The sequence below is a fragment of the Pipistrellus kuhlii genome, unplaced genomic scaffold (assembly GCF_014108245.1).
Source record: "Pipistrellus kuhlii isolate mPipKuh1 unplaced genomic scaffold, mPipKuh1.p scaffold_m20_p_9, whole genome shotgun sequence".
NCBI classification, from domain to species: domain Eukaryota; kingdom Metazoa; phylum Chordata; class Mammalia; order Chiroptera; family Vespertilionidae; genus Pipistrellus; species Pipistrellus kuhlii.
Window position 1 is genome coordinate 58,839,538 of NW_023425595.1, and position 22,803 is coordinate 58,862,340.

Genomic DNA, 22,803 nt, shown 5'->3' on the forward strand with positions numbered 1-22,803 from the left:
GAGCCACTGTTTGCCGACCACGAAGGCAGGGCAACGCCATGGCTGACATCGGGACCACTTCCCATTACTAATGACCATCTGCCCTGGTCATGACCAGTCAAGAGTGAAGACCAGAACCCTGAGGGGACACACCTGGAAAGCTGATGAATGTCCTACTGAGGTAGAGACCTCCAGATAAAAGCCCTCAGCAGAAGGACCACGCCCACGAGGGCCTCTCTCCACTCTCCTCTCCCCAGGCATCTGTAACCTTCTTTCTCTCTCCTAAGCTCCACGGGTCCTTCTTTTGCCTCTGTAACTCGTTTCCCGAGCCCACACAGTCCAACTGGCTCACTTCTTCCATGGCTCACCTCTACCTCTCTTTCTAAATAAACTTTTGCTTGTAGTTGAATCTTGGCTCTTAGCCAAGGACCAAGGTTGCTGAGCCCAGGTCCGGTCTAACTCCGCCAGCAATACCTGATGCCATTTCTCCGCTCACACTTCTACATTTTTGTGTTCTTGGAAGTGGCATACTGCAAAGTACAGCATTCCCCGTGCGACTTAGGTAAGACCCAGAAGTGCTCTTTGTCACCAGAACAAAGCCAGACACTGACCCTCCCAAGTTTATGTCCTTTGCCTTATAAATAATTAGCTGAACTGCCTGTAGCCCCTGACCTTAATCAAACTGGTTAAATTCCTCTTCTCCCTCCAGGCCTGAGCCAGCATGTAACCCCTTCTTATTAGGCCTGTCCTGAGAACATGTTTGCCTCGGGGTAAGACAGTCTCTGATCTACTGTCCAATCAAGAACCCTTTCGTTCCACTCCCTCCTGTCATAGAATAGTCTCCTTCCTACTATTGCAGTGTGGGGGGACACCTTGCAATAATCCTTTCAGATAAAAGTCTCTCCTCACCTAAAGCAGATTTGTTTTTTAATTTGGCAATATGAATATGGTTAGTGAGCATGGAGAATAGGGTAGGATACATGTCAACAGAAGTAATCTTTAAAAAGTTAAGGGATACAGCCGGGACCAGTTTGGCTCAGTGGATAGAGCGCCGGCCTGCGGACTGAAAGGTCCCAGGTTCGATTCCGGTCAAGGGCATGTACCTTGGTTGCGGGCACATCCCCAGTAGGGGGTGTGCAAGAGGCAGCTGATCAATGATTCTCTCTCATCGATGTTTCTAACTCTCTGTCCCTCTCAATTCCTCTCTGTGTAAAATTAATAAAATATATTTAAAAAAAAAAAAAAGTTAAGGGATACAGAAAGAAAAAGAGGCTGGTCCGAGTGCAGTGGTGTCTGACAACTAATTGATCACAGCCAGTTACAGAAAGAAAAAGAAAAAGAAAACTACTACACTTAAAACACTCCAGCATGCCTGATCCAGTCCCTTTTATGTAAAAACTAGAGGCCCGGTGCACAACCTTCATGCACTGGAGGGGTCTCTCAGCCTGGCCTGCACCCTCTCAGTCAATATCCGACTGCCAACTTAGTCCCACTTCAGCCACCGCTGCTACACTCGGCAACTCTAAGCCAGCTCTGGCTGAGCAGCATTCCCCCTGTGGGAGCCTACTGACCACCAGGAGGCAGCTCCTGCATTGAGTGTCTGCCCCCTGGTGGTCAGTAAGCATCATAGCAACCAGTCATTCTGCCATTTGGTTGATTTGCATATTAGGGTTTTATTATATAGAACTAGAGGCCCGGTGCATAAAATTTGTGCATGGGGGGGGGGGGGGGGGGGAGATCCGTTCAGCCCAGCCTGGACCCTCTCCAATCTGGGACCCCTTGGGGAAGTTGGACAGCCCTCTCATAATCCAGAACAGCTGGTTCCTAACTGCTCACCTGCCTGCCAGTCTGATAACCCCTAACTGCCTCTGCCTGCCAAATTGATCACTCCTAACTGTGCCCCCCCCCACCCGCCGCCAGCCTGGTTGTTCCTTAGTGCCCCCTCTGCCAACCTGGTCACCCCTAAATGCCCCACCTCTGCCAGCCTGGTCACCCCATCTGCCCCCCACACCAGTGTGGTCACTCCTCACTGCCCCCCTCTGCTGGCCTGGTCACCCCTTACTGCACCCCTGCTGACATGGTTGCCCCATGCAGCTTACTGGTCAGTTGTTTGGTCGTCCCTCACTAACCCCCCTGCTGGCCTGGTCGCCCCACGCAGCCTGCTGTTTGGTTGTCACTGTGAGGGTGTTGTGACCAATTTGCATATTACCCTTTTATTAGTATAGATGTGTGTTTTGTATAAACACATGAGATTAAAAGATGGACTTAGATGTTGTGGCAGGCTGAATAATGTCACCAAAAAAATACCCATTTCATCCCTAGAACCTGAGAATTCTTCTTTATACAGTAGTCCCTCCCTTTTTCATGATTTCACTTTCCCCAGTTTCAGCTACCCATGGTCACCCACGGTCCAAAAATACAATATTAAATGGAAAATTCCAGATGTGAACAATTCATGAATTTTAAATTATGAATAATTCCTTTGATCAGCATATCAATGCTGTATACAATCTCTGTTCATCATTTAGTTCTCTGTTATCACATCGATTATTCAACAAATCTTGCTGTATTGCAGTGCTTGTGTTCTAGTGGCCCTTATTTTACTCAATATTGGCCACAAATACAAGAATAATGATGCTGGCAATTCAGATGTTCCAAAAGTGCTTTCTTTAAGTAAAAAAAACTATGTACGTATAGGAAAAAAACATAGTATGTATAGGAGTTGGTACCATCCATGGTTGCAGGTATCCACTGGGATCTTAAAACATATCCTCATGGGTGAGGGGAGCTACTGGATAGCAAAAGAGGCTTTGGAGAGAAATGGAGAAAGCATCACAAGCCAAGGAATAAAAGCAGTCACTAGCAGCTCAGAGCGTCAAAAATAAAGTAGCCCTGCCAACTTTAGCCTCACCTGTAGCCCAGTAAAACTGACCTCAGACCTCTGACCTCCAGAACTGTAAGAGAATAAATTTGTGTTGCCATCATGTTGTTTGTAATTTGTTGTAGCAGCCATAGGAAACCAAAGCAAATGCACATATACTATCATGATATACTGTCAAGTGGGGGGTGGAGGGAGAGGAGTTGCAGAGTTGCAGAATAACTGTATAACAACATGATTTCATTTTAGTAAAAACCACCAATTAAGTAACTAAGTATCTTTATATGTACATATATATCTACACACATATCTCTATATTTTCCATGTCTAGGCTACTGATATTAGTTTAGGTCATGGGAGCGGTGGTGGGAAAAGTGAGGAGAGGAAGAAGGGAGGAGAAATGGCCTTACCCATCTTCATTTTGTGTTCTTACTATGGGAATATTCTACTTCTGCAATTTGAAAAATAGTCAAAACATTATTCAATAAATCATGTTAATCCTCGCTCAAAACATGATAGACTCAACATATCACCCCACAGGAAAACAGGGCTGGGAAATATAGTCTACCACTGAGAGGGACTCTAAAGTTCTAAACTAACATATAGGTAGTATTTTCTAAACGGAAAACCCTCCTCAAAAATTAGTAATGAGAGTAATGCTCTAGCATTGGTCTAAAATAAATTCATTCCCCTTACTGAGGATTATTGGTCAGTCTACATTATTTTAGTATCAGGATTAAAATAAATTGAGTGGATCCATGGCACCAATGTTTGTTTGTTTCTTTGTTTTTGTTAAAGAAAATTAACTGGAAAAAAATTTATTTCGGTGTTGGAGATTTTGTACATAACAATCTTCTACTGCTTATTGAGCACCTACTGTGTGCCAGATATGTCATAAACATTTCCTTATTTTTTTAAAATGTCTTTATTGATTTTAGAGAGAAAGGAAGGGAGAGGTATAGAGATATAGAAACATTAATAATGAGAGAATCATGGATCGACTGCCTCCTGCACACCTCCTACTGGGGGATGGACCCCAAAACCCAGGCATGTGCCCTGACCTGGAATCGAACTAGCAACTTCTTTGTGCATGGGTCAACACTAAACCACTGAGCCACACCAGAGGGCTAAACATTTTCAATCTTGTTCCAGTTATCTATTGAATGTATCAAATCGCCCAAAATGTTAGTGGTTTCAAACAGTCATCATTTTATTAACTCTGTGGTTTCTGTGGGTCAGAAATTTAGGAGGGTCTGGGCCAGAATATCTGGCTCAATTCTTCCATGCAGTTCCAGTCAGATGGAAACTGAAACTACAAGTCCCAGGGTGGGGAGAGATAGGGAACAGTGGGGTGGGGTGTTAGGGCTGGAGCATCTAAGGCCTGACCAGCATATCTCTCACTTAGTCCTCACAACCTGTTGACTTTAGGATAATTGGTCTGCTTACCTGGCACCTGGTAACCCTCCCTACCCTGTCTCTGCCCCTTCCCCCAAGCAAGTGTGTCCTAAGAGAAAAAAAATACATGTAGTTTATATACTCCAGTCAAAGACCATCATGAATATACATGTAGTTAAACAAATGAATTCATTACTCCCAGCAGCGAGGGAGAAAAAAACCCATGGGAGAACTACAGATGTCTCAGTAAGAGGATGTGAGAGCCTAGTCAGCATGGCTCAGTGGTTGAGCATCGACCTATGAACCAGGAGGTCAAAGTTTGATTCTCAGTCAGGTCACAAGCTCAGATTGTGGGCTCAATCCCCAGTGCGGGGCATGTGGGAGGCAGCCAATCAATTATTTTTTCTCATCATTTGTGTTTCCATCTCTCTCTTCTTCTCCCTTCCTCTCTGAATCAATAAAAATATATATTTTTTTAAAGAAGATGTTAACCGGGGGAAAAGGAGACATATGTAAAATTTTAGACAATAAAAAAAAAAGAGGATGTTAGAAAGAACCTATTAAAGGATTTGGGCCTTGCTTGAGTTATTTGAGGAAAGGTCTGAGGAAGGAGGAATTGATTCTCTCTGGATTGAATGCTGTCTGATTGGATGCAATTCTGATTGGTATCTCAATTATCCTACAGAAGAGCAGACTAAGGTAAGGATAAAACTGCACTTGGTGAAGAAGTTGCCTCACTCATTTTGACCAGGAGAAGGAGAGTTGGTATTTCGTGAGTGGCACAGTGACCTTGTTTTTGTGCTCAGATAAATTTATGAACTGGCCTTGCTTTGACTCATTTTATCATGGTCTCAGAACAACCATGTTTGAGGATGATACTCTTAAGATTGTTTGTGCTAAATAAGAGGAAAAATATGGCCGGCTTCCAAATGTTAAAGACTGATTTTTCCCCCCTCAGTATTGCCTTTCATGACCTAGCATCAGAAGTCACAGAGCACCATCAATACCATAATCACAAACCCAGCTACAAGGGGAAACACTCTTATGAACTGAATGTTTGTGACCCTCCAAAATTCATGTTTTGAAATCTACTTCCCAATGCGATGGCATTTGAAGGTGGGACCATGGGAAGCTGTGGAGCAGGAGAGTTGAGCCCTGTGAGAGGCCAGAGAGCCAGCTGGCTTTGCTCCAGCACGTGAGGATTCCATGAGAAGCTGGCAGTCTACAATTCGGAAGAGGGCTCTCACCAGAACCCGGCCATGCTGCTACCCAGACCTCAGGTTTCTCTCTTCCAGACCGTGAGACATAAAGGTTTGTTGTTTAAAGCACCCAGTCTACGTTAATTTGTTAAAGCAGTCCCAACAAACTAAGACAACCCCCACATCGTGATAGGAGCTATGAGAGGTCATGAGGTTGAGGAAATATTGTTGCAGCCACCATTGGAAAATGTAGTCTGCCACACACGCTTTTCTAAAAATGCTAGGCTTATTAGCATTTATTAACTTGTTAGCACTATTTTTAACAGGCTTGTTCGCTCTATTTTTTCAGGCGAGTAAACTAAAGCTCAGAAAGATTAAGTAGCATGCTCAAGGTCTTCAGAATAGTAACTGACTCGTATCAAGGTCACCAGGCTGCCTCTCTGGTTTAACTGACAAGCATCCCTGAGCTCCTTTCACAACATCTCTATCTGTTTTCAAAAATAATTATAAATAAACAGACTTCCAAATCTCAGAGTTAAACTCCGTGAGGAAAGGGAATAGAATGGTGGTTACCAGGCAATAGGTGAAATGGGGAGGAATTGGTCAAAGAGTACAAGCTTTCAGTTACAAGATGAACTAGAGGCCCAGTGCATGAATTTGTGCATGGGTGGGGTCTCTCCGGGTGGCCTGCAGAGATTGGGTCCCAGCTGGTGACCCCAGCCTCGCAGCCCCTCATCCCTGCCTGGCATCGCACCTGGCCTGGTTGCCGTCCCCCATCACCTGCTCCAACATTCTGCCTACAGGACAATTGATCGAGGCCGGGGTCCTCCCTCTCCCCCCGACCCTGCTCCCTCAGCACCTGGGAGCCGGGTGGCAGACCTGACCCCCACCGCTGCTGCTGGTCGCTGACTGTGGGGTGATCAGGCCCCCACTTTCACCTGCCTTGGCCTGGTGCCACCTGCTCACCTGCTCCACCATCCTGCTACAGTCCTGCTCTCATTGGGGCCCATCACGACCTATCAGGGCCGATAGTGCCTCCACTGCCAGCACTGGGAGGCCAACATCCTCCATGTTCTGCACCACCCCCTGGCGGTCAGTGCACATCATAACAAGTGGTCAAACTCCAATCTCCCAAGGGGACAATTAGCATATCAGACTTTTATTATATAGGATAAGTTCTGGAGAGCTATTATATAGTATAGTGACAGTAATTACTACTGTATTGTAAATTTGAAATATGCTAAGAGAGTATATCTTAGATATTCTCACCAAACACACAAAAATAGTAATTTTATGATGTGAGGGGAGAAAACCCATTATTTTAAAAAGATTCTATTTGTAGCATCTATTAAATACATCTGTAGCCATTATACTTGCAACCCCCAAAGACAAATAGCTGTCTTGTTCCAGCTAAGCCTCCTTATTTCTGTTTCAGAGGAGTTTTAAGAATCTTGGAGTCAATCTGTCTTCAATTTAAATTTCCAAAAGTATACAAGGTTCCAAAAATGAAATTGTCAGAATTATTTGTTACTAAACAGACTAAATCAGTAATACTGTGTGTTTCAATGGCAAATTTGTTTGAAAAATTCACATTACCATTGTCTTATTATAGGACAGAGTGCAAATCAAACTACCAGTATTGGCTGAAAGCAAATATATACAGACCACAGTTCCAGATATGACCAGTGGTAGTCAAGAAATGAAAGATGCTTCTACTCTTCCTTCCATCTTTCCATTATAATTTCTTCTTTGCTCATGGGTTGTTAAGACATCCCTTAATTTCTAAGCATAATAAGACTCTTTCAGTTATTTTTATACAATTGATTTCTAAGTTAATTGCATGATAATGGTACCAATACTTTGAAATTTGCCAAGACTAGCTTTAAGACTGAGTATATATGGTCAATTTTCATAAAGGTTTCAGTGTGTTTAAAATAATGTGTATTCTCTAATGTTCTAATGTGTCCTTAATAATGGTGCTCTTCAAATATTCCATCTCCTACTGATTTTTTGTGTGTGTGACCTATCCATTATTGAAACCAGTGATTGTTAAAGCAGTGATTCTAAAAATGTGATTTCTGATACCAAAAACATCAATAGTACTTGAGAACTTGTTAGAAGTGGAAATTCTGAGACTCCATCTTCAGCATTTTTTTTTTTAAACCTCACCTGAGGACATGCTTTTTATTGATTTGAGAGAGAAAGGAAGGGAGAAAGAGAGAGAGAAGGGAAGGACATTGATGTAAGATGGGAAACACAATTGCCTCCCTCACTTGCCCTGACCCGAGATGGAATCTGATACCTGAGTATGTACCCTGAACCGGAATCAAACCTGCGACCTTTCAGTGTACCAGAGGATGCTCTAACCAACTGAGCCACAACAACCAAGGTTACCTTCAGTCTGTTAAATCAGAAGCTCTGAGGTGGGCCCAACAGCCTATATGCCTAATATGCAAATTGACCCAAAGACTGGGAGTTTGATTGCTCACTATGACATGTGCTGACCACCAGGAGACGATGTGGGATGAAGGGAGGCCTTGGCCTGTAGCCAGAAGGCCCTGATCCACCCTGATCACCAGCCAGACCTAGGGGCCCTACCCATGCATGAATTTCATGCACCAGGCCTCTAGTGTTTTGATAAGCTTTCCATGGGTTCTGATGTATACTGAAGTTTAAGACCCAGTGCATTAAACAATCCCTCTGTGATGGGGGCTTTGTCAGTTTCTTCTAGTAGATTTGCTAATATTTGCATTGTATATTTTAATTTTTTTATTAGGTACATAGTAACTATTAAAATGATATTTATTTTTGGTGAATTGAATATTTTTATCATTATGAAATGACACTCTTTAGCTATATACTTTTGTGTTAGAGTCTGTTTTTCCTGATACTAATATATTAGTATCTTTTTTAGCTTCTTTTTATGTAGTTTAGAATTGGCTTGGGGTATTTTTTCCCCATTCTTTGCCTTTCATTATGTCTGTATAATAAGGATGCTTATACATCTCTTGAAATAGCATATAGCTGTATTCTGTTTTTGTTTTTGCAAACTGGCAATCTTTGTCTTTTCATTGGAGTTTAGTCTATCCGTCTATGGAAGGAATATTTGTATTTATTTATATCAAATTACTATGTCACTTAATGGTACTTTTTTTTCCTCTTCCTTGCCTTTTGATTTGGCTTTTTTTTTTTTTTTTCCTCTACTTATTTGAAAGTTATATACACTATATCTAATTTTTGGGGCGGAAGGTTTCTGTTTTTTAATCTTTATTTTTGAAAGTATTACATATGTCCCCTTTTCTCCCCCACCCTCCATTGACCTCTTCTAGCTTGCCCCCACCCTTGCCCCAAGCCTTCACCACACTATTGTCTGTGTCCTGGGGTTATGCACATATGCATTCCACGATGTCTATTCTTTTATGGTTGCCATAGCTAATCTAACATGCAAAGTTAAAGTTAAAATTTTTCTTTATTCTCCCCAAATAATATAAGAACCTTAGAATACTTGAACTATAACTCCTCCAATTTATATGCTTTTGTCTAGTAATTTAATTCCAACTTGCTTTTTAATCTCCCATAAAATAGATAAATTTATTATTGTTCATTGCAGTTGATTATTTAGAAATGCCTAAGGTCAAATTCATGGGTGTGTGACTTGTACAATCAAATAGGATTCCTGCTCGGAAGGGCCACATGCCTGATTTCATGCTCTGCTGTTGCCATCTTCAAATATTTTTAAATGAGCTTTATTCTTTTTAAAAAATATTTTTTTTCTGATTTCAGAGAGGAAGGGAGAGGGAGAGATAGAAACATCAATGATGAGAAAGAATTATTGATTGGCTGCCTCCTGCACTCCCCCTACTGGGGATTGAGTCCACAACCAGGACATATGCCCTTGGCTAGAATGGAACCTGGGACCCTTCAGTCTGCAGGCCAACACTCTATCCACTGAGCCAAACCAGCTAGGACTTGAAATTCTTAATATTTTTTTTTTTTAACAAAGACCTTTACATTTTGGGGGCCTTGCACTGAGACCCAAAAATTATGTAGCCAGATCTTCCAGCAGGAATTTATTTTCTTTCTACTTTAGCTAAGTCTTTAGAATTTATTTAGAGTCTTTTGGTGGAAAAGTCTATTTTTGCTTTCTGAAAATATCTTTATTTTACCCCCTTTGTTCTTCTTTTTTTTTTTTTTAATGTATTTTTATTGAGTTCAGAGAGGAAGGAAGAGGGACAGATAGAAACATCCACGATGAAAGAGAATCATGGATCAGCTGCTTCTTGTTGGCTGTTGCTGAGTTTTAGCCTTTATAAAAATTAATAATAATAAGTAATGTCTTTTCATTAATTTTGTGAGCCTTTCTAGCGAAGTATAAAACCTGAGGAAGGCGTCATGGAAACCCCCTGACTTCATAGCTGGCTGGTGAGAAGTACAGATGTCCCAGGCTTGCAATTGGCAAGTCTTGTGAGGCTGAACCCTTACCCTGTGGGATCGTATTCTAATTTTTTCAGTCAGGGTCCGGTTGTAACTGAGAACCATTTTAAACATAAAGGATCTAAGAGAATTAGGTGCTTACAAAAGAAAACCTTTTGAGTGCCTGGAGAAGCAGACACTAGTCCCATTTCCAGGGATGACTTGTAGAAAGAACAGCACCGTAAAACTAGCTGGCCCGGGACTCGGCCTCTAAGCAGTCTGGGACACGGCATGGAGACCGTGATGGATCACGAAGTCTCTGCCACACACGTGGTAGTTGTCAGCTCACTCCGTGCCTGTCAGATGTCCAATGCCTTGCCTCTTGCTACCAGCAAAGCTATGAATTGAAGAAGAAAAAAACAACATCCAACCCCCATATTGGTAGCGGGAAATACTAGAAGTGCTACCACATCGCCTTTGTCTCACTCACACCTTTCAAGCATACAAAATGCATCTAATTTGTGGAAATGATATCACAACTGCAAGGGAGTCTTAAAAATGCAGTTTGTAACTTTTCAGACTCTGAGTATAAGAAGGGAAAGTGGAAGGCATTGGAAATAGGGGTTGAATCATGAATTACATTCTGTATAATTCAGCTCTTTGGCTACTCAATAGCCAGACTTAACCTTCTAAACAACAGAAAGAGCAAAAACAACCTGCTCCTACCTAACAGGATGCAATTACCCTTCCTAATAAAAGGACGGGAAACCTCTCATAAGAAGGGTAGGTTCAAATTCTCAGGAATCACTGCTTTCATCTAGGGTGCTGCTCATTCCTCATCTTGTTTAGTCCCAATCCTACCATCAGATTCTGTAAGCAGGGGAATCTGATGGTAGGATTGGGACTAAACAAGATGAGGAATGAGCAGCACCCTAGATGAAAGCAGTGATTTCATCTAAACTATGCAAATAAGGAGAAAGGAAGAAGAAAAATGGTGGAAATTGGTTCTTGTGTAGCAATATTATACCTGAGACAGGACATGAGTGCATCTATTTATTTGGAAGGGGATCCTACAAAGTGGGAATAAAAGAATGGGGTGTATGAGACAGGAAAGGTGGAAATACAATAAGGTATGTGCCCTGGCTGGTGTGACATGGGTTGGAGTATCAACCCATGCACCAAAGGGTCCTAAGTTCAATTCCCGGTTAGGGCACATAGGAGGCAACCAATCGATGTTTCTCTCACATCCATGTTTCTCTCTCTCCCTCTCTCCCTTGCTCCCTCTTTTCCTCACTCTCCCTCTCTCTCTGGAAGCAATTTTTAAAAATCTTCCAGTGAGAATGATAGATAATAGATAGATAGATAGATAGATAGATAGATAGATAGATAGATAGATATAGAATCCATATTGAACTGGTTACTATTGGGGGTAACTGAGCTCATTCCACTGGGAATCCCCTGAGGCACAGATCAAATGCAACTCCCAGTTCTCCCTCTGAAGAATGGAGATGGGCATTTATCCAACAATTCCAACCCCCCTCCCCCCCCCCCCCCCGGGGTAGAGAGTTGCCTTGGGCATTAATGCCTCTCCCATTCTGGGCTGCCCTGTGCATGATTCTAACAATTGCAGAGGAAGCCCTAAGCAGGAAACAGAAACACTCGCAGTGAGGCACTGCCTGCGAGCAAGGGCATGGTCTGCCAGGGGGACTGTGTGCAGTGACTGCAGATGGAATCAAACAGCACAAATGTAACGTGCAGAAAGGAAAAATACCTGGGTTGCTACTCCAGGTCCTATTTTCGCTCCTGGGCCTAAAACCACAGCTGACGTTTATGATTTGCTTCTTCGTTGCTCATTCCGTGTTCCCTTTGCCTACAACCGGTTTGGTTCTTACCTGGTAGGATGCTCCAAACTGATAACTAGTAAAATGCAGGTTTTAGGCGCCTGGCTCCGGAGTTCTATTTTCTGGGTTTAAACCCCAGCTCTGCCACTTATGAATTCTGTGACCTTGGTCATGTTATTGAATCTCTCTCTGTGCCTCGATGCTCGCCTGTAGAACAAAGATAATGAAAGTGTCTCCAGCATAGGGTTATTGTGAGAATTCGGTGAGTTGATAATATGTGAAATGCTTAGAAGAGTAAATGACACATAGTTGATGCCATGTAAGCTGTTGTTTACTTCCTGAGAAGTCCTACCTGTATTAGGTAGCTTAGCTTTCCATTAACTTTTATCACTGTCATGGCACGGAAGAGCCAATCAGAGGCCTCCCTAGATTCCAGAAAAACTTTTTTTTTCTTTGTCCCCTGTATTGCTAGCGACAACACTATATATCCTGATGATAAAGAGCAATCATCTAATAAGTGCAGTGACCCTTTGTTAGTAGTGAACAACCAGACACTGGACTGCTATTGCAAAAACACCCAAAAGTCTTCACCACCCATGCTCAGCAGTAGAAGTTACAGACAGATGACCTCTCTCTCACCTCTACCTTTCAAATCTTGATCATACACATCTTGCATGAACCTAGCTGCTGTCAATATTTTCAATGTACTTATCATTAGATGTGCCTTCTGAAATATTTATAGGTACAAAGAAATGACATCTTAAGTTTGTTTTTTAAAATTCCAACACCAAAAAGAGTGGAGGGGGATAGATGGAACAATAGTGGCAAACTATTGAATAACACCGAGATCCAAGATGGCTGCGCCCAGGTGAACACCTAGCCGCAGCCGCACACAACAATTTCAATAAAATACAACTAAAATATAAAACGGACATTGCCCAGAACTACAGGAAGGTTGACTGACTGGAAATTCTACAGCGAGAAGCAAGGAGAAAACCAGAAGGAGGCGCGGAGGAGCTGGAAAAGCCCAAGGTACGGAGACGCGCTGCGCGGAGAGGACGGAGCCGGAGAGGAGGGAGGCCGAGTGCCTGGCGGGCGTTCCCTAGCGGAAAGGAGATAAAACTCCGACTGTGCTGGGCCCCCGACTGCTCTGATCCCCAGTTTTAAGCCAGACCCCGGGGACTCAGGCTCTGCCATAGGGAGCCGGGCTGTAAGGCGGAACCCCGGGGAGAGGCGAAAGGAGGTCCCGGAGGCGCGCACACTGCGCGCAGAGAAAGGACGGTCGGCTGTGCCGCGGGATTGCCCTGACGGGAAGGAGACTGGGGCTCCAGACTGCTCTGAACGCCACCTCCAACTCCACTTCCAACTGAACTGAACCCCAATACCGGGCTCATTGGGGGAGAGCATAGACTGTTTGGCAGCAGGCGAAAATCGAGGGCACCTTTCTCTCAGAGGCGCCGGCAGCGAGCACTGAAGGACCCGCATAGGGCGGGGCTGACAGAAGCCAAGGCTGTAGGCTCCACCCTGAAACCCCGCCCCATCTGTAACTGCGAAATGCGACAACAAAATAGATCACAAACGAAAGAAATGGAGGACAAAAAGCGTCTGGATATAGAGTTCAAATCTACGCTTACAAGGTTTTTCAAGAATTTCCTAGAAAAGATGGATAAGGCCTACGAGGATATGAAAAGAGATCAACTAGAATTAATAAGGAGTCAACAAGAAATAAAGAATACATTGTCTGAAATAAAAAATATTTTACAGAGTCCTAAAAACAGAAGGGAAGATCGCAAGAATCAAGTCAAAGATTTGGAACATAAAGAGCCAGAAGACACTCCTCCACAGAAGCTAGAAGGCAAGAGAATCCAGAAAATTGAAGATAATGTAAGAAACCTCTGGGACAACTTCAAGCGAACCAACATCAGAATTTTGGGGGTCCCAGATGATGAGAGAGAGCAAGATATCGAAAACATACTGAAAGAAATAGTGATAGAAAACTTCCCCCATCTGGTGAAAGAATTAGACTTACAAGTCCAGGAAGCACACAGAACTCCAAACAAAAGGAATCCAAAGAGGACCACACCGAGACACATCATTATTAAAATTCCAAGAGCAAAAGACAAAGAGAGAATATTAAAAGAAGCAAGAGCAAAGAAGGTAGTAACCTTTAAAGGAGCACCTATACGATTGTCAGCTGACTTCTCAACAGAAACCATGCAGGCCAGAAGGGAATGGCAAGAAATATTCAAGGTGATGAATAGCGAGAACCTACAGCCAAAAATAATCTACCCAGCAAAGCTATCACTCAGAATCGAAGGCCAGATAAAGAGCTTCACTAATAAAAAAAAGCTAATGGAGTTCATCACCACCAAACCAGAATTATATGAATTGCTGAAGGGGGTTCTTTCAGAAGAGAAGGTAAACAAAGATAAAAATTATGAACAACAAATACGTAACTATCAACAAGTGAATCTAAAAACCAAGGAAATTAAAAAAAAATCTGATGAACAATATTAACTGTTGAATATAATAGAATCAGAGATATGGAAGGGGAGTGAACTGACGATTCTTGGGGAAAAGGGGAGAGGGGGGCGTGGGAAGAGACTGAACATAAACTGTGCACCTATGGATGAGGACAATGGGGAGAGGGGAAAGGGCAGAGGGTGGGGTGGGAACCTGGTGGAGGAGAGCAATGGTGGGGGGGGGGGGGGGGAAAGGAACATTTGTAATAATATGAACAATAAAAAAAAAAAAAAAAAATAAAAAAAAAAATAAATAAAAAAAAAAAAAAAAAAAAAAAAAAAAAAAAAAAAATAGTGGCAAACTATTGATAATTGTTGAAGCTGGATGTGGGATCCAAAATATTAGCCTTCTGACTTTAGTAGGTATTTGTAATGTCCATCCTGAAGGTATGCACTTTTTTTTTAAGCCACAAAAAAGTCTGGAAATCTAATTTTTACCTTTCCAGACCTGGCTAACCAGGAAAGCTCACTGGAAGGAAATCAAATGCTAGGAAGGATGGAGATCAAGTGCTAAGTCATAATGTGACCACCTACACAAAACACAAAAGAGTCAATACATAGATTAGAAAGCCTTTGTCCCATGATAGAGTCCATCCCTCCAGTAAGTATTTATTTCTGCATTTCGCAGATATAAACAAAAGTCTTGGATAGTGCTGAAGATTACAAATTTTGGGGTTTTATTTACCAGCACGAAGATTAGTCTAAGCACAGTGTTTATTAACAAAAAACACAGGTGATGTCCGCTGTAGGAGTTAAATAACTCGTGCATTGATTCTTCTTGGGATTTTGTGTTGTTGCTGTTTTAAAATATGTTTTATTGATTTTTTTTTTTTTAGAGAGAGAGAGGAAGGTAGAAGAGAGGGAGGAAAATCAATCAGCTGCCTCCTGCATACTCCCCACTGGACTGAGCGGGCAACTGGGAATTGAAGTGGTTACCACTTGGCATCTGGGATAACAAACAACTGAGCCACACCGGCCAGGGATGATTCTTCTCAAAGTCAACAAACTTTTAGCCCTCTTTCTATTTATCTTTATTTTAACTAAGTCACCTCTACTGGAAATGTCAAAGGGAAAGAAATTATGGAGAAAAAGGCATAAGGAAGCTAAGTTCATTACATAGAGTTGTTCCACATAAAATTTATATTGTACACTATTGCCTTATTGTTCAAATACTGAAGTGCTTTTGAAAGAGTTTCCAAGCAGAAGTTTAAAAAAAAAAAAAAAGAAGAAGAAGAAGAGGTTTGAACATTTAGGAGGTAATGGAACATCATTTAAAAGTACTGCTTTTGAAAAGTAAGGAGGTAAGCATTTGAGAAATTTGTGCATATAGCATTGAGTGCATGTAAAGATGATATTTTAAGATCAAGAAAGAACTAAAAGTCTTATTGAACTGCTGACAGTTTTTAAAAGTATTGAAAAGCTATAGTAGCAGAAAGAATTGAAAAGGCAACTACAGTGCCATCCTGTCTCAATTGCATAGGGACTGTCCCCTGATGTTTCTTATGATTATCCTCACAAGCTCAACCCACTTGTCAGCAAAAATTAAATGGCAAAGTTATAGTGCTATTATTACTAAGATGCTGCCCACTTTTACAAAACACTTTTCAAGACATTCACTAATGCACTACAGTGTACTGTGATAAATAATTAAAATCAAATAAATTCAGAACAGCTAAATAATTTAAACACTTGTCAAAATAAATCAGCTACGAATATTTTTAGATTTAATATATTTTATTTTCATGCTTTGATTTACTTGTTTTCTCATTATCATTAATAAAACAGTTGAACTTGTCCTGGCCAGTGTGGCTCAGTTGGGTGAGCATCATCCCATGAACAGAGAGGTTGCCAGTTCAATTCCCAGTCAGGCATATGCACAGGTTTCAGGCTTGATCTCCTGTATGGAGGCAGCAGGAGGCAGCCGAATGATGTTTATCTATCATTAATATTTCTCTCTCTCTCTCTCTCTCTCTCTCTCTCTCTCTCTCTCTCTCTCTCTCTCTTTCCTTTCCTTTCTCTCTTTAAAATCAATAAAAACATTTTTTAAAGTTAAACTTTTAACTTATATGTGCCAAATAACATCACATTGACTGTCCTGCAAAACTCAATTGTTAGAAAACAAACTTAAATGCATCAACAAAAGACTTATAAAGTTTGCAATTTGAATGGATTTCTACAAGTTATGAGTGTCCCGAATTCAAATAGCAGTATTCTCTCTATATAAGTATACATTTTCGAAGACGATATGTCCCAATTTTTGGTTTAATGTATGCAGTGCTTAGGCTCAAGACATTAGTGTGCATATATCCTATATAATAAAAGGCTAATATGCAAATCAACTGAACAGCAGAATGGCTGGTCGCTATAATGTGCACTGGCCACCAGGGGAAAGGTGCTCAATGCAGGAGCTGCCCCCTGGTGGTCAGTATGCTCCCCCAGGGGGAGCATCGCTCAGCCAGAAGCCAGGCTCACGTTGGCAAGTGCAACAGCGCTAAGGATGTCCAATAAGCCATCAGTTGGACATCCCCCACGTATCCAGAACTGCAAGAAGGCACAGGCCAGGCTGAGGAGCTCCCCTCCCACCAGCCCCCCCTCCCCCCCCCACTGCTGAGTGCACAAATGTATATGTATATATGTCTATATGTATATATGTGTATATGTATATATATATAACTTAGGACTTTATTGGCAAAATATAACATGTATAATGAAAGTTGACTAACAAAGTAAAATAGTATATATCAAGCACCATAAATTCTACAGAGATTCAGAATTAGGTGAAATGATCCCAGCCTCAGAGAAGACTTCCTGAGGGGAAAATACCCTTTTTTCCCGCCTGAGCTTTAACGTATGGTTAGGATCTTGAACAGGTGAGAAGTACGAGAGCATTTGGAAGCAAGGTAAAAAGTCGAATATTGTGTGTGCCCACGGAAGAATAAGCAAAAGAGCCTGGCTGTAACAAGCAGAATACCTAGTTACCTCAATCAAAGAGGTCTTCTCTAAGGCGTATGGTATTAAGACCATCAAAAACTAATGACCAGGGGAGGCTGGGGGAAGGTTAATGGCGGGGGGCGGGAGGGAAGGATACATATGTACTACTATTTGTAATATTTTAAACAATAAAAAAAAAAATAATGACCAAAAAAATTCTCAAGGCAGCCAAGGAAAAGAAGAAAGTAATCTATAAAGGAAAGCCCATTTGGTTACATTGGACTTCTCAGTAGAAACTCTACAAGCCAAATATTCAAACTATTGAGAGAAGTTACCAGCCAAGGATGATCTGTCCAGCAAAGTAACCCTTTAAAAACGAAAGTGAGGCCCGAATAATTGAGAACTGGGGAATAAATAAATAAATAAATAAAGAGCTAAAGTACTAGGGGGAAAAAAAGAAAAAGAAAAAAAAAGAAAGTGAAGCCCGACTGGAGGCTGGAACCGAGCGGGTGCCATGCAGTGAGACCCTTGTGAGGTCCGAGAGTCACTGGAGCACCCATAGCCACCATGGGGCCCTGGGAGAACTGGAGCTCCTGGTGTGGCGCCCAGAGGCTGTGGCCTCGGATCCACCGGTGCCCGTGGGCCTGGAGGTGAAGGTGGAGGCCTTGGTGCTCCTGCTGGTGCTCCCCGCTCATCTGCAGTCTGGTGCCTCATCCGTGTCCCTCACCAGCCTGAGCTAACCTGGAAGCCTCAGCCTTTCTCCAGAAAGCCCTGACTGAGCCTTGTAAGCTGCTTCACTTGGGGCGGTGAGGGGGGGTGGGGGGTCTGGCCACCTATCTCCCGAACCTGACTACCTATCTGCCATAGACGGGCCCTGGCAGCCCTGCACATGACCTGACTACCTATCTGCCATAGACGGGCCCTGGCAGCCCTGCACATGACCTGACTACCTATCTGCCATAGATGGGCCCTGGCAGCCCTGCACATGATGCTCCAGTTCCTCTACAAGAGTTTATCCTGGTCGTGGGCTTCATCCTGGTCCTGGTGATGGAGCAGATCACGCTATCTCGCAAGGAGCAGTCAGTGCCACCAAGGGTGCTGCTGGGAACAGCACTGGCAGGTGCAAAGCCTCCCACAGACAAGCAGAGCTCTGGCAGCTCCCTCAGCCCTGTGTGCCCATGTACTGGCCTCCTCCCTGGCTCTGCCCTCAGAGTTTGAGGGGCTGGCAGTGGGACTGCAGCGACCAGGCTGGGGCCATGGAGCTGTGTCTGGCTTTGCTGCTCCATGAGGGTATGTGGCAGCCAGCTTGTCTGTCCCTGAGGCTGCTGCAGAGTCACCTGTGCACAAAGGTGGTGACTGGCTGTGGCGTTCTCTTCTCATGCACGACACCCCTGGGCCCTGGGCTGGGTGCAGCTCTGACAGAGTCAGCTGGCCCATGGCACCAGCTGGCCCAGTCTGTGCTGGAGGGCAGGGCAGCTGGCACCTTTCTCTGTATCACCTTCTTGGAAATCCTGCCCCAGGAGCTGGCCACTTCCTAGCAGAGGATCCTCAAGGTCATTCTGCTCCTATCAGGCTTTGCCCTACTGACTGGCCTACTCTTCATCCAAGTCTAGGGGGCTCCAAGAGGGGCAGAGAAGATTGGGGACCAGGTGCCCTTGACCCACCTCCCCTCCTCAGGAATGGGGAAGGGAAGTATTGAGAACCAAAGAGTTCTCTGAGAGGTGGGATGGAGCCTTCGGGACAATTTGACCAACAGGAAAGAAGTGGGTAGACAAGAGCCTGATCTTCAGGCTCAGGGGACAAGGCATTAGTGTTAGGGAAGACACTCCACAGGCACAAGCTGACTCTGGGGAGGCTAAACTTGGGTACAGTACCCAGATGCTTTGGGATGGAAGTAGAGAGGACACAGGCCCAGAGTCAACAGTTCTCTTGTTTCTAGCCCATCTCATCCCTGTCATTTGGAGTGGATCCCTCCTGATTTTCTTGGCTCCTGCTCTCATATCTATCTCCCTCTTCCCTTCTCCCAAGACACGAGTGCCAAGTGGCCTCTTTCTGCCAGTTTTGGTACCTTTTCTGTCTTCTCTAGTTCTGCTTACTCTTAAGTATATTTTATTGATTTTTACAGAGAGGAAGGGAAAAGGATAGAGAGTTAGAAACATCGATGAGAGAATCATCGATCAGCTGCCTCCTGCACACCCCCGACTGGGGATGTGCCTGCAACCAAGGTAAATGCCCCTGACCAGAATGGAACCTGGGACCCTTTAATCTGCAAGCCAACGCTCTATACACTGAGCCAAACCGGTCAGGGCTTCTCACTCTATTGTTAAAGTGCCAAACAAGATGCCTCCCTCTCTCTTAAAGCACAGTGAGGTGCTGAGCAGTTAAGGGGTCCTCTTTCTCCTTATTTTAGCCCCCGATTCTGGGGTGGGGCAGAAATGTTTGCTGAGTTGGAGTAAAGGGAGGGTTGGCAGGTCCACGGGCCCTCCGATTGCTGCACCCTAGGAACAGCGTCATGGATATGGTGCCCCAAACCCAGATGATACACATTGAGCTGCCAAAATATTTTAGATCATAGAAGTCCAAGGAGGGAAGGGCAATGTTCACCCCCAGGGTTATTTTTGGGAGGGTAGAGCTGTGCACAGGGCTGAAATCTATTTTACTTACTGATCTGTTTTGGGATATGTTTCCCAAATAAAAAATGTTTCTCTAAAAAAAAAAAATGAAAGTGAAATAAATACTTTTGCAGACATATTGAAGCTGAGAGATTTTATCACCAGAAGCCTTCCATTGCAGGAAGTACTCAAAGGGGTTGTTCTACCAGAAACAAAGAACAAAAGGTCACAGAACTACTACAGGTATGATCACCAACAAATCTACAGCATAAACGGATAATTTGTGACAACAACATAAAGGTGGAGGGAGTAAAGGTCTGAATTTGCAAAGGAAGATGAAGATCAGATGCATTCAAAAGAAAAAAAACTAGTGTATATATGAAACTTTCTTTTTTTTTTTCTGGCTTAATGGTAATCACACATGACAAACCCAAAATGGAGATACATAGTTTTAAAAAAATAGGAAACAGAGGAAAGAAGTATGAATACTACCAAACAAAAACACGAGACAGCAACACAAAGAAAAAGAACCACTGGAGGCAACAGAGCTACCAGAAAACAAAAGATAAAATGGCTATAGAAAATTCTTATATGTCAATAATTACCCTAGATGTAAATGGACCGAATTCACCAGTAAAGAGGCACAGAGTAGTAGATTGGATCAAAAAAAACAAAACCCAACCATAAGCTGCCTTCAGGAGACACATCTAAGCTGCAAAGACAAAGTCAGACTCCAAGTGAAAGGGTAGAAAATGAATCTCCACGCAAATAAGATCCATAGAAAAGCAGGTGTAGCCATACTTATATCTGACAAAGTAGATTTCAAGATAACGGTAAGAGGAAACAAAGATGAACATTTCATAATTATGAAGGGGACACCACATCAAGAAGACATAACACATCTTAATATATATGCACCCAACAGGGAGCCCCAAAATATATAAAGAACTAAAGGAAGAAACTGATAGAAGCACAATCATTGAGGACCTTAATACTCCATTGACAGCTCTACATAGATCATCCAAATAGGAAATCAATAAAGAAACATCTGCCTTAATGACACACTAGACCAAATGGACATCATTGACATTTACAGAGCCTTTCATCCCAGAACATAAAAGTATACATCCTTCTCCGGTGCACCTGGAACATTCTCAAGGATAGACTACATGTTGGGTCACAAAACTAGCCTCAAAAAAAATTAAAGAAGATTGAAATTTATGCCAAGCATATTATCTGACCATGATGCCTTAAAATTAGAAAACACAACTACAAAAAAAGGAAGTAAAACACACACACACACACACACACACACCACAAATATGTGGAGATTAAACAACATATTACTGAAAAATAACTGGGTCAAAGAAGAAATAAAAGGTGAGATCAAAATATAGAGAGAGCCCTAGCCAGTTAGAGCATCGGCCTGAGGACTCAAGAGTCATGGGTTCGATTCAGGTCAAGGGCACATGCCCGGGTTGTGAGCTCGGTCCCCAGTAGGGGGCATCCAGAAGGCAGCCAATCAATATTCCCCTCTCATCATTGATGTTTCTATCTGCCTCTTCCTCTCCCTTCCTCTCTGAAATCAACAAAAATATATTCTTTAAAAAAAAAACCACAGAGAGACAAATGAGAATGACAATATGACATATCAAAACTTCAGGGAGGGAGAGGTTGGAAGACAGTGGCAGAATAAGAGGATCTTTCTGCCATCTCCTCCCGGAATCTAACTGGAAATAGAATAAAACTGGGGAGCATTCACCCTGAAATGCCAGCTGTGGATTGACTGAAGAAGAAACTTTTACCTCCTCCTCTCCCCCCACCCCAAAGAAGAGACTTTTAAACAAGGAAGGACAGAAACCACATGGAGACTGGTAGGAAGGATGGGATCCCAAGAGGCGCTGGCCAAGCTCTCAGAACCTATGGGCCAAGGGTAAGGAAGGTTCCCCCAGAGAGAGAGGGCTGGAGCCCCAGGAAGGGCACCCCAGCTGGGACAGCCAGCGTGGAGCACAGCTGCCAGGAGGCGACCAGCGGCAGGCTTTCTGCTAGACAGAGCAGAGCGGCCCTGCAACAACCCCATGGAGGCAAAGCCTCTGTTTTTGAGGGACTGGCCCCCAGGATCTTCTTTCCCAGCCACTCCCTCTAGGTCTATGCGGACTGGAACTGCCTGAGGAGAGCCGGGAGAGCAGGGAGTTGGCGACAGTGACTGGGAGGATGGCTGCTAGGATGCCTGTGCATCCACCGACATCCTGAGAGCCACAAGCCCCTCCCAAAGCTGAAGCCTGGGCAAAGGTAATACCCTGTCCCCTACCCCCACCCCAGCTGGCCCCACCTTCAGAACTGCTCTGGAATCCAGCTTGCCCAATTCTGCCCCACGAACCCAGCTGAGGCGGCAGCAGCCTCAGGGAGCAGCAGTCTGGAGCAGTGTCAGGGGTTGGCTGTGGGGCCCAGACATCCCCCACAATTCCAGTCACCTGACTGGCACTTCCTGGCTTCCAGAAGACCCAACTGGCCTCCCTCAGAGTGGCTCCGTGGGGCGGGGTCCGGTGGAGGACAGGGAAACAGTGCAGGTACTTACGCACCCCCACCTGCCTTAGGGCCTTGTGCTGATGAAAAGCCAACCTGGGAGCTCGGCTCGGCTCCTCCCGAGGGAGAGCAAGCCCATGGAAAGCAGCCACAAGCTGCGGGTCACTTGAAGCTTTGAACAGGACGCTGAGAGCCAAACTTGGGCAGCTTCTGACTGGTTGGCACAAAAGTACCTCCATGGAGACCCAAAATCAGCCTACAAACAATTGGCCTCGGGTGGCATAAGAGCTGGGTCCAAAGGGAAACCTAGCAGGCACTAAAGTCTGCCACGATGAACTTCCCTTGTTTGGGTTTTGGGTATTTCCCCCCAATGTTTTCTGTGTTTTTTAAATATATTTTATTCATTTTTTACAGAGAGGAAGGGAGAGGGATAAAGAGCTAGAAACATCCATCAGCTGCCTCCTGCACACCGCCCCGCAGGGGATGTGCCCACAACCAAGGTACATG

At 43.6% G+C, this 22,803-nt stretch overlaps 1 pseudogene; it reads left to right on the forward strand.

Annotated features, from left to right (window-relative positions):
• Positions 1-456: 456 nt before the first annotated feature.
• Positions 457-18,848, forward strand: LOC118713786 (annotated as a pseudogene).
• Positions 18,849-22,803: the final 3,955 nt, after the last annotated feature.